This window comes from Bubalus kerabau, chromosome 9, assembly GCF_029407905.1.
Source record: "Bubalus kerabau isolate K-KA32 ecotype Philippines breed swamp buffalo chromosome 9, PCC_UOA_SB_1v2, whole genome shotgun sequence".
Taxonomy (NCBI): domain Eukaryota; kingdom Metazoa; phylum Chordata; class Mammalia; order Artiodactyla; family Bovidae; genus Bubalus; species Bubalus kerabau.
Window position 1 is genome coordinate 39,457,570 of NC_073632.1, and position 9,087 is coordinate 39,466,656.

Sequence of the window (9,087 nt, forward strand, 5' to 3'; positions counted from 1 at the left end):
TATATGTAATGGTTAGTTTTGTGTATTAAAAAGCTATAGTAGCAAGTCTTTGGTCAAACATCACTCTAAATTAAAATTTTTAAATCGTATTATAATAAAATACATTATTGTATAGTAAATATACTATACAATTTATTATTGTATAATAAAATGATAATACAATTAGTATTTATTATGATAATAAATGTGTAATACTGTATTATATTGTAAAATATAATAAAATAACATAAAATTTACCATTTTAAACATGTCTAAGTGCACAGTTTAATAGTGTTATGAACATTCACAATGCTGTGCAACCAACTCCAGAATTCTTTTCATCTTGAAAAACTAAAACTCTATACCTGCTTGAACAATAGCTCCCCATTACACCCTCTCCCCAGCCCCTGGAAGCCACAATGTTTTCTTTCAGCTTTCTATGAATTTGACCTCTCTCCGTACTTCACCTTAGTGAAATCATACAGTATTTATATTTTTGTGACTGGCTTATTTCACTAAGCATAATATGCTCAAGAGTCATCCATGATGTAGCATGTGTCAGAATTTCCTTTTTTAAGGCTGAATAATAGCCCATAGCCAGGCTGGATGAAGCACAAGCAGGAATCAAGATTGCCAGGAGAAATATTAACCACCTCAGATATGCAGATGACACCACCCTTATGACAGAAAGCGAAGAAGAGCTAAGGAGGCTCTTGATGAAAGTGAAAGAGGAGAGTGAAAAAGTTGGCTTAAAGCTCAACATTCAAAAAACTAAGATTGTGGCATCTGGTCCCATCACTTATGGCAAATAGATGAGGAAACAAAGCCAACAGTGACGCTCTTCATTTTCTTGGGCTCCGAAATCACTGTAGATGGTGACTGTAGCCATGAAATTAAAAGACGCTTGCTCCTTGGAAGAAAAGCTATGACCAACCTAGACAGCATATTAAAAAACAGAGACATCACTTTGCCAACAAAGGTCTGTCTAGTCAAAGCTATGGTTTTTCCAGTGGTCATGTATGGATGTGAGAGTTGGACCACAAAAGAAAGCTAAGCACTAAAGAATTGATGCTTTTGAACTATGGTGCTGGAGAAGACTCTTGAGAATCCCTTGGACTGAAAGGAGATCAAACCAATCAATCCTCAAGGAAATCAGTCCTGAATATTCATTGAAAGGACTGATGCTGAAACTGAAGCTACAATACTTTGGCCACTTGATGCGAAGAACTGACTCAGCGTAAAAGATCCTGATGCTGGGAAATATTGAAGGCAGGAGGAGAAGGGGACAACAGAGGATGAGATGGTGGGATGGCATCACTGACTCAACGGACATGAATTTTTGATCAAGCTTCAGGAGTTGGTGATGGACAGGGAAGACTGGCATGCTGCAGTCCATGAGATCTCAAAGAGTCAGACACAAGTGAGCAACTGAACTCAATAGTCCATTGTATGTGTATACCACATTTTGTTTATCCATTCATCTGTCAATGAACACTGGGGTTGCTTCCACCTTTTGGCTATGATGAATAATATTCAAGATCCTGCTTTCAATTATTTGGGTTTATATTAAAAAACAATTGTGGTATCACGTGAAAAAATAATGTAAAATATGCCAATACATTTTATATTGATGATGTATTGATTGATATGTTTTATATATTTAGTTAAATAAAATACCTTATTAAAATACACTTCACCTTTCTTACTTTTTTAAGTAAGGTTTTTTTTTCTTAAGATGTGATTAACATTTAAATTAGCGGGCTTTAAGTAAAGCTGATTACCCTCCATAATGTGAGTGGGCTTCACACAATCAGTTAAAGACCTTAAAAGAAAAAACTAAAGAAGAAGAGAAGGAATTCTGCTTCCATACTGTCTTTAGACTTGAGCTGCAATAGCAGCTCTTCTCTGGGTCTCCAGACCACAGGCTTGCCCTGCAGCCAGCCGCACAGTCACCTGAGCCCACTAAATCTCTCTAAATATGCACAGAGAGGGAGAGGTTCCTGTTTCTCTGGTGATCCCTAACTAATACACATAGGGACAAGAAACAGATGGGTAGTTGCCAAAGGGCAGGATTCAGGAAAACAGATTGACTACAAACAAGCACAACTTTTTGATATGAGGGGAATATTCTAGATCTGTACAATTAACTATAGAAACCACTAGACAAGTGGCTATTAAGCACTTAAAATATGACTAGTCTGGATTCAGACATACTATAAGTATAAAAAAGCACAGCAGATTTCAAAGACTTTGTATGAAAAAATAATGTAAAATGCGTCAATAAATTTTGCATTGATTACATATTGATTGATATGCTTTATATATTTAGTTAAATAAAGTATCTTATTAAAATACACTTCACCTTTCTTACTTTTTTAATGTGGCTATAAGAAATTTAAGATTACATACATGGTTTATATTATATTTCTACCAGACAGTACTATTCTGTATTTTGATTGTGACATTAGTTACATGATTATATACACTGACAAAACTCTGTACTCTAAAAAGAGTGAATTTCATTGTGTATAAATTATAAGTAAATAAACAAAATTTTAAAACATGGGCTAGGAAAAATAGAAACAATTTTATCCTATAAAAGATACTGTAATATTCATGTTAGGCTCATCCCCACTGTTGGATCTTTGTCCCATGTTCTTCTCTGTCCCTAGAAATTAAATGTTATTCACCTTTTAAGAACCAGCTAAGTTAATCTCATGCATTCCCCCCATTCCAGCTCTTCCCTGCCTCTCTGTCTCTTCTAAACTCTTGTTCCATTGAGAGCTGCAGTCTTATTCTTTCTTCATGACATGGAATTTGAGCTTGCTGGGTCAAATACCAGCCAAGAGAGGATGAAGGACTTAGGGGCAGGGATTGTGTTCAGAACATGATGAGTTCAAAACTTTAGATCCAGCCAGACTGGTTTTTAAGGACCTGGGCTGACAGCCAATTGCTACAGCTCAGCATCATAACATTTTCCAGGTGTTTTTGTGAATGTTACATTTGGCTTCCTAGCTGGAGCAAGTTACCTAAAGCCAGGAACTATGTCTTATCCTCCTTGGGCAACCCCTGAGATACCCACTGCTCTTGAGTTTGATGTGCAAGAGCACCCCTGACTTAATGAAAACTAGCTTTCCAAGGACTCCACATCCCTTATGACCTTCTCAAGGAATACCAATTTATTCCCTCATACCTCATGTACCTGAAGATCAATAGATATGGTTAATGTCTATTTTATTCCTCATTGCAACTTCCAGAATCACACTCTCTCACTGTCTTGGAAAAAAAGCCATGTGCTTTTAAAGAACATGAGCTTGGTGCCATTCCACCCTCTCCCTTTCCTCCTCCTTATATTTGAGAATTAAATGGCACATCTCCTCACCTGTCAACATCTGTGACACCTGGTTCACATCTTCCTCTCCACTCTACTACAAGTCCTGCTATCAGCGACTTAAGAGAAACAACCCAGCCAGCCCCAGAAACTGACTTCTGGTGCCGGGGTCCAGCCCCAGCAAGATCCAGGGGTACCCTTAGAATGACAGCCTAGGCGAAAGGATAGCAAAGAAAGAACAGGCTTGATCTTCCTTGGTTAACACAGAAAGCCAATAAAGCTTCTGTGTTCCAAGGAGTCATCCTGAAAGAAGAACAGAGAGAGAAAAGGAAAAAAGAATGACGCGGGGAGACCAAGCTTCGGTGAGCGAGGCCATTAACTTTATTTTCAAAAGGAACTTTTATACTTTGACTTGTACATAGAGGGAAATGAAAGATGCAAAGTCATACAGAGTCAGCCCAAACATTACATCTGTTTTGTCTTTATCGAAACCAGGATTTTTCTGCATACCTTTCCCATAAACAATGTTGTGTACATTATCTTCTGGCCTTGGAGGCCTGTGGACATTTTATGACTCTTTTTTGATAAAGGCTGATCAGCCAGAAAACTTGTTTTCCCTTAAAGTGTTTCTTCTTTATTTCTCCCAGCCTCAGAAAGTACTAAACAGAATTACATTCTCATGGAGCAAAGGTGCAGTGAGTTACAACAAAGAAAGAACCAATTAGCTCAAAGGTCTGATGTGGTTAATTCTAAGGCTGCTACTTGTTTTTCTTACATCCCAACTATGTTAACCAATGCACTCCCAGGTGCACAATGGATAAGGGATATGGGAACTTGGCAGCAAGCATTTGCCCAATAAATGAAGCCCTTTACCAGTACTATCTATTCTAATAATTTTTCATCCCTTAAAGGACTCTATGCTCATTAGGACTTTTAGAATGTTTTGGCTTCCCATGCCTTTCAAGGTTGGGGAGTTGTGAACAATCATGTGTGTTAATTGCAAGAGTATGGATAAACCTGTCAGTCAAGCTAGAATGCCAACAGAGGGGTTTGAATTGAAATACTCCTATCATGCCCAGGAGACTTATTAACTAAAGCCCTAAGTTGACCTTTTCCAGAGAAAGGTGGTCGGGGATAGCCCCCTGTTAATGTCAGAAGAGTTGGTGAAAGGCACAAAATAGTAAGACAGACAGATTCTGGTTTTGGGGTAGATGCTCGAGCAGATCCAGGGAATCTCTCGAGCCATGATCCGCCTTGCTCGTCATGGCTCTTCCACATGACCTTGTCACGGGTGGGATGTCCCGTGGTGGATCCCAGCATTCTGGGGGTTATATTAAGCAGATGATTCTGAGCAAAATGCATATAGTGAATTAGTCTCCTATACTTCCTGCTCCTTAATTCCACCCTCTCTTCACCAGCCTGTAGTATTCTAAGGAATGCACTGGAGAAGGAAGAAGGCTTGTGCAAGAATAGAATGTGGGTAACACTGAAAGGTATGAGGTCTTCTAGAAGCTTTCAGGGAAATAATTTGTTCCCAAACATTTACGGTTCCTTTTAGAATTTAAAGATTTATTATTTAATTAACACATTTTAGTATGACATGTTGAACAATTATAAGCAAAGAGAACAAATGTCAAAATGAACCAGAATTTCACCCTCTAGAGAAATCTCTATTAAAATTTTAGTGAATATTTCTTCCCAGACTTCCACTTCTAAACACCTGAATTTTCCTTTTTTATCAAATGGCAACTTAAGGGAGTTTGGAGGAGAGTGGATACAGGTACATGTATGGCTGAGGACCTTCACTGTTTGCCTGAAATTATCACAATATTGTTAATCAGCTATATTCCAGTACAAAATAAAAAATTTTAAAAATAAAAATAGAGAAATGAGTGCTGATGGGGAAAACAACAACAAAAATTTAACCAGTGCTCAATAAATTTGTTTATATTAAACTCCTGGGGGGAAAAATAAGATGCCAACTTAGTAAATATGCTATTCTATAACTTGTATTTTACATTTGAAATAACATGAGTATCTTTCCAAATTAACAAATATGTTCTACATCATAGCTTTTAATTTTATACCATAATTGATTTAACTAATTCACAACATTTAGTTTATCTACAAATTTTTGTTATCATAGGCAGAATAGAATGAGCACTTTTGTAGCTAGATCTTCGTGCACATTTCTAATTTCCTTCAGGTAAATTTCTATACATAAGATTTCTGGGTTAAAGAATTTATAATGTTATATATTAACATCTAAGTATGTTTTAGATAGAACATCTAAGATTTGTGAATAACTACCTCTTTTTAAATGTTTTTAGACTATTATTTGGCAGAATTCCCTAAGTTACATCACCAAATAACTAAGCTTCTATCAGTATTAGCATGAATGATTTTTGTTTATTCACTCTTAAAGTTGCTAGCCTTTCTCACATTTATTCAATAAATATTTATTTAGGAACTACTATGTGCAGGACACTACCAGATGCTAGGGATAGGAAGCAAGACACCTGGAGTAATGTTCCCAGTGTGATTCAATATATTCTTCTTGTCTCTATGAAGCTATAGAGAAAGGTGAATCTATTTTTTTAAACTCTTAATTGGAGGATAATTGCTTTATAATGTTGTGTTATTTCTGCCATACAACAATGTGAATCATCCATAAGTAGAGAAAGGTGAATCTCAACCAGCCCACACTGATCAATAAAAATCTCTTATTGTTAGGAGATGCCATCTGGAAGACATCTTTAAGGAAATCATCAGGTAGCCCAAATATCGCAAGTGGTCAAGAAAAGAAAAAACACCCCAGGGTAAAGGGAAAAAAATGTGCCAAAGGACAGAAGCATAAAAGAACAGGTCATTTTGTGCGACTGTAACATACACAACTGAAGCCTTGCCTGAAACCTAACATCACTAAAAGTACTTGCTGGTAGTGAGGGAATTCTGTGCAGAGGCTATACTACTGGACTGCTACCATCGTTAATTAATTGTTGCTCTTTGTTTACGTCCATTAACCTTCTGAAGTCCTATTAATTCTGAATAAACTCAGTCAGCTCAGTTTTTCTGTTTGAGCCCAGGAGCTAATGTTTGAAAGAAAGTTCCTCCACACTAATTTCATGTTTTGGATAAACTCTGTACAACGGAGCAAATGGCTGAAGTCCAGAGCCCACAGCCCCAGTGGAATATGCTTTTCAACCCCAAGAGACACCCTATTTGACCAACATACTAGACCTATTTTTCAGATTTTAAAGTCTTCTTCAATAAGTAGGAGGAAAAAAATTATGTTTCAGTTCTGCATATAATCAAAACAATAAATCCACATGGGGTAATTTTTTTTCTCACTAAACATTGTTTAAAATGTATTATTATACCAAAGAACACAATTTTTTCCATTACTCCAACTACAGCTGAAAAAATAAAAATTTTCCATTTATATACAGCTTTAGAGTATTCAAAGCACTTTTACGTATTACTTATTTGAACCTCAAAACAACCTTGAAAAGTCCTGAGACTCAAAACAACCTTGAAATATTACCCATATTGTAGCACATATTTTTGCAGAGAAGGAAACCAAAGTTGAAAATAAGTAGTTTACCCAAAGTGACACAATTATTATGACTAAACCACACTGCTCAGAAGTCTGAAAAATCTCAATCAAGACTGGACTAATAGTCCTTCTCTGGGGCTCCCATTGTCCCATTGCCTATCCCTTCCAAAGCACTCCTTTTACCAGTGTTTCTCAAGCTTTAATGTACATGTGGATTATGATTCCATTGACTTAGGGGCGGGGCCTGAAATTCTGCTTTTCTAATGAGCTCCAGAGCAATGCTGTGCTGCTGGTCTAAGGCATTCCAGTGGATCAGGACAGCCTGGTTTTGGTGGGTTTTTTTTTAATTCTCCTGCACCCCACTGGAAGCTCTATAAGGCCACGAATTATGCATTATTAATCAAAAGCATTCCTAGCATTTAACTCAAGATATGACAGGCTATGAAAGTCTCTATAAATATGAAATGAATGAAAAATTAAGTGAATAAATGAAATCCATGTTTCTAACCTAGAGCTGCCTCCAGTATATTATGCTGTCTCTCACAAACAGTGGCCAGGACTGCCTTTCCCTTTTAACTACCACATTAGTTAAGGAAAACTCCAGCTTCCTTAAGAAAACCTATTATCTCAGTGGCTAAACACATTGAAGAGGGTTTTTTCTTGCTCATGTAAGTATATATGAGTCTTCCCTCTTGGGGTAGGTGAGGAAAGGTCTGCTCCACTCAGTCATTCAGAATCCAAACTGACAGAGGCTGTACCAACTGCAGGACAAGGCTGCCAAGGTCACCTCAAGGTCACCTCAAGAATCGACTTCTACCTAGCATGTGAAGCCTGAAAATAACTCATCCGTCCCACCTCTATTCCAAGAGAATCTGGGAAATGCAGCCTTCAGTTGGGTAGTCACACTCTAGCAACGATACTCCAGAGAAGAGGGCAGAAGCCACAGGTGGACACAGTGCCCTTTACTCCTGTACAAGCCCCCATGACAACCCACTGTGTGTTAACGTGCTCCCTATTTTCCCAGGATTGTATGGGCAAATTCGTGATTTTCCCTTTTCCCGGATTTCCTTTACCCAAACGAGCTCCATCTGTTCAATTCCTCCCCACCCTTCAGTGCACATCTCAAAAGATATTTTTATGCAGCTTTTCCAGATCTCACAAACAATATGTCATCTCCCTTTCTTGAATCTCTAATGCTTTGTACTTTCCTAATACTCTCCAACACATTCTACCATGCAGTTCAATTATGGTGTACTTATAAATTCCCCAGCTCTATATCTGAATCATCTTGGTAGTCCTCTCAAGCATCTAGTACAAAACTTTACATATAGCAGCAATTCAGTAAATAGGGGCATTTGTAAGTTGAGCTGAAAACACATATAATAAATATAAAGAACTCATCTGGTAATAACCTTGCTCTCTGTTTTTCGACAGAGGAGACAGCTATAACTCCAAAAGTGAAAGTAGAAGAACTGCCAGTGCTCAAAAGCTACAAATATAGCTAGAGCCAGGGCATAAAATGAAATACTTCTGGCTCATATAGTTCCACTGAGCCACGCTGCATTTTATACACTTCTTTAATGGTTCAGACGTACAGTTCTTAATATCACATGGAGACTCATAACCTTCAGAATACAGCATGAATCAGCTGGTTGCACTGCAAAGAGAATATAAAATGCCATCAAGAATGTCCTAACTTGAACAGTAAACTTTTAAAGTACAAACAACTCATCTGTTAGCAGGCCGGCATTTGACTGTCTGGAAAGTAAATACATTAGAAAGATATCTTCAAAGAGATCCTATTACCTGTGGAAGTCAGCAATTTTCAATCATGAGTCCATAGCAGGTCTAGGTAAGAGATGCTGTGGCCCAGCCTTTCTGCAATGAATACAGCATGTTTGCTCAGCGTGCGTGCTCACTCAGTCATGTCCAACTCTTTGCCACTCCATGGACTGTAGCCCACCAGGCTCCTCTGTCCATGGGATTTTCCAGGCAAGAATCCTGGAATGGGTTGCCATTTCTCCCTCCAAAGGATCTTGCTGACCCAGTGATTGAACCTGGGTCTCCTGTATTGCAGGAAGATTCTTTACTGTCTGAGCCACCTAGGAAGCCAGATATAGCATAAACAATCCCTTAGTCCTAACATGAAGAGTTTCTAATCACCAGACCTTGAATCTGCAACAACTTCCTTAGCCTGAGCCCAATTTGTCCTCACTTATCC

The 9,087-nt window shown here is 37.9% G+C and overlaps 1 long non-coding RNA gene across 1 annotated transcript; it reads left to right on the forward strand.

The window, feature by feature from the left end:
- The first annotated feature begins 3,438 nt into the window (after positions 1 to 3,438).
- On the forward strand, positions 3,439 to 7,866 carry LOC129619741 (uncharacterized). Its single transcript, XR_008698074.1, has 3 exons — positions 3,439 to 3,672; positions 4,729 to 4,803; positions 6,044 to 7,866. It is a non-coding gene; the product is annotated as an uncharacterized LOC129619741 (long non-coding RNA).
- The last annotated feature ends 1,221 nt before the right edge of the window (positions 7,867 to 9,087 follow it).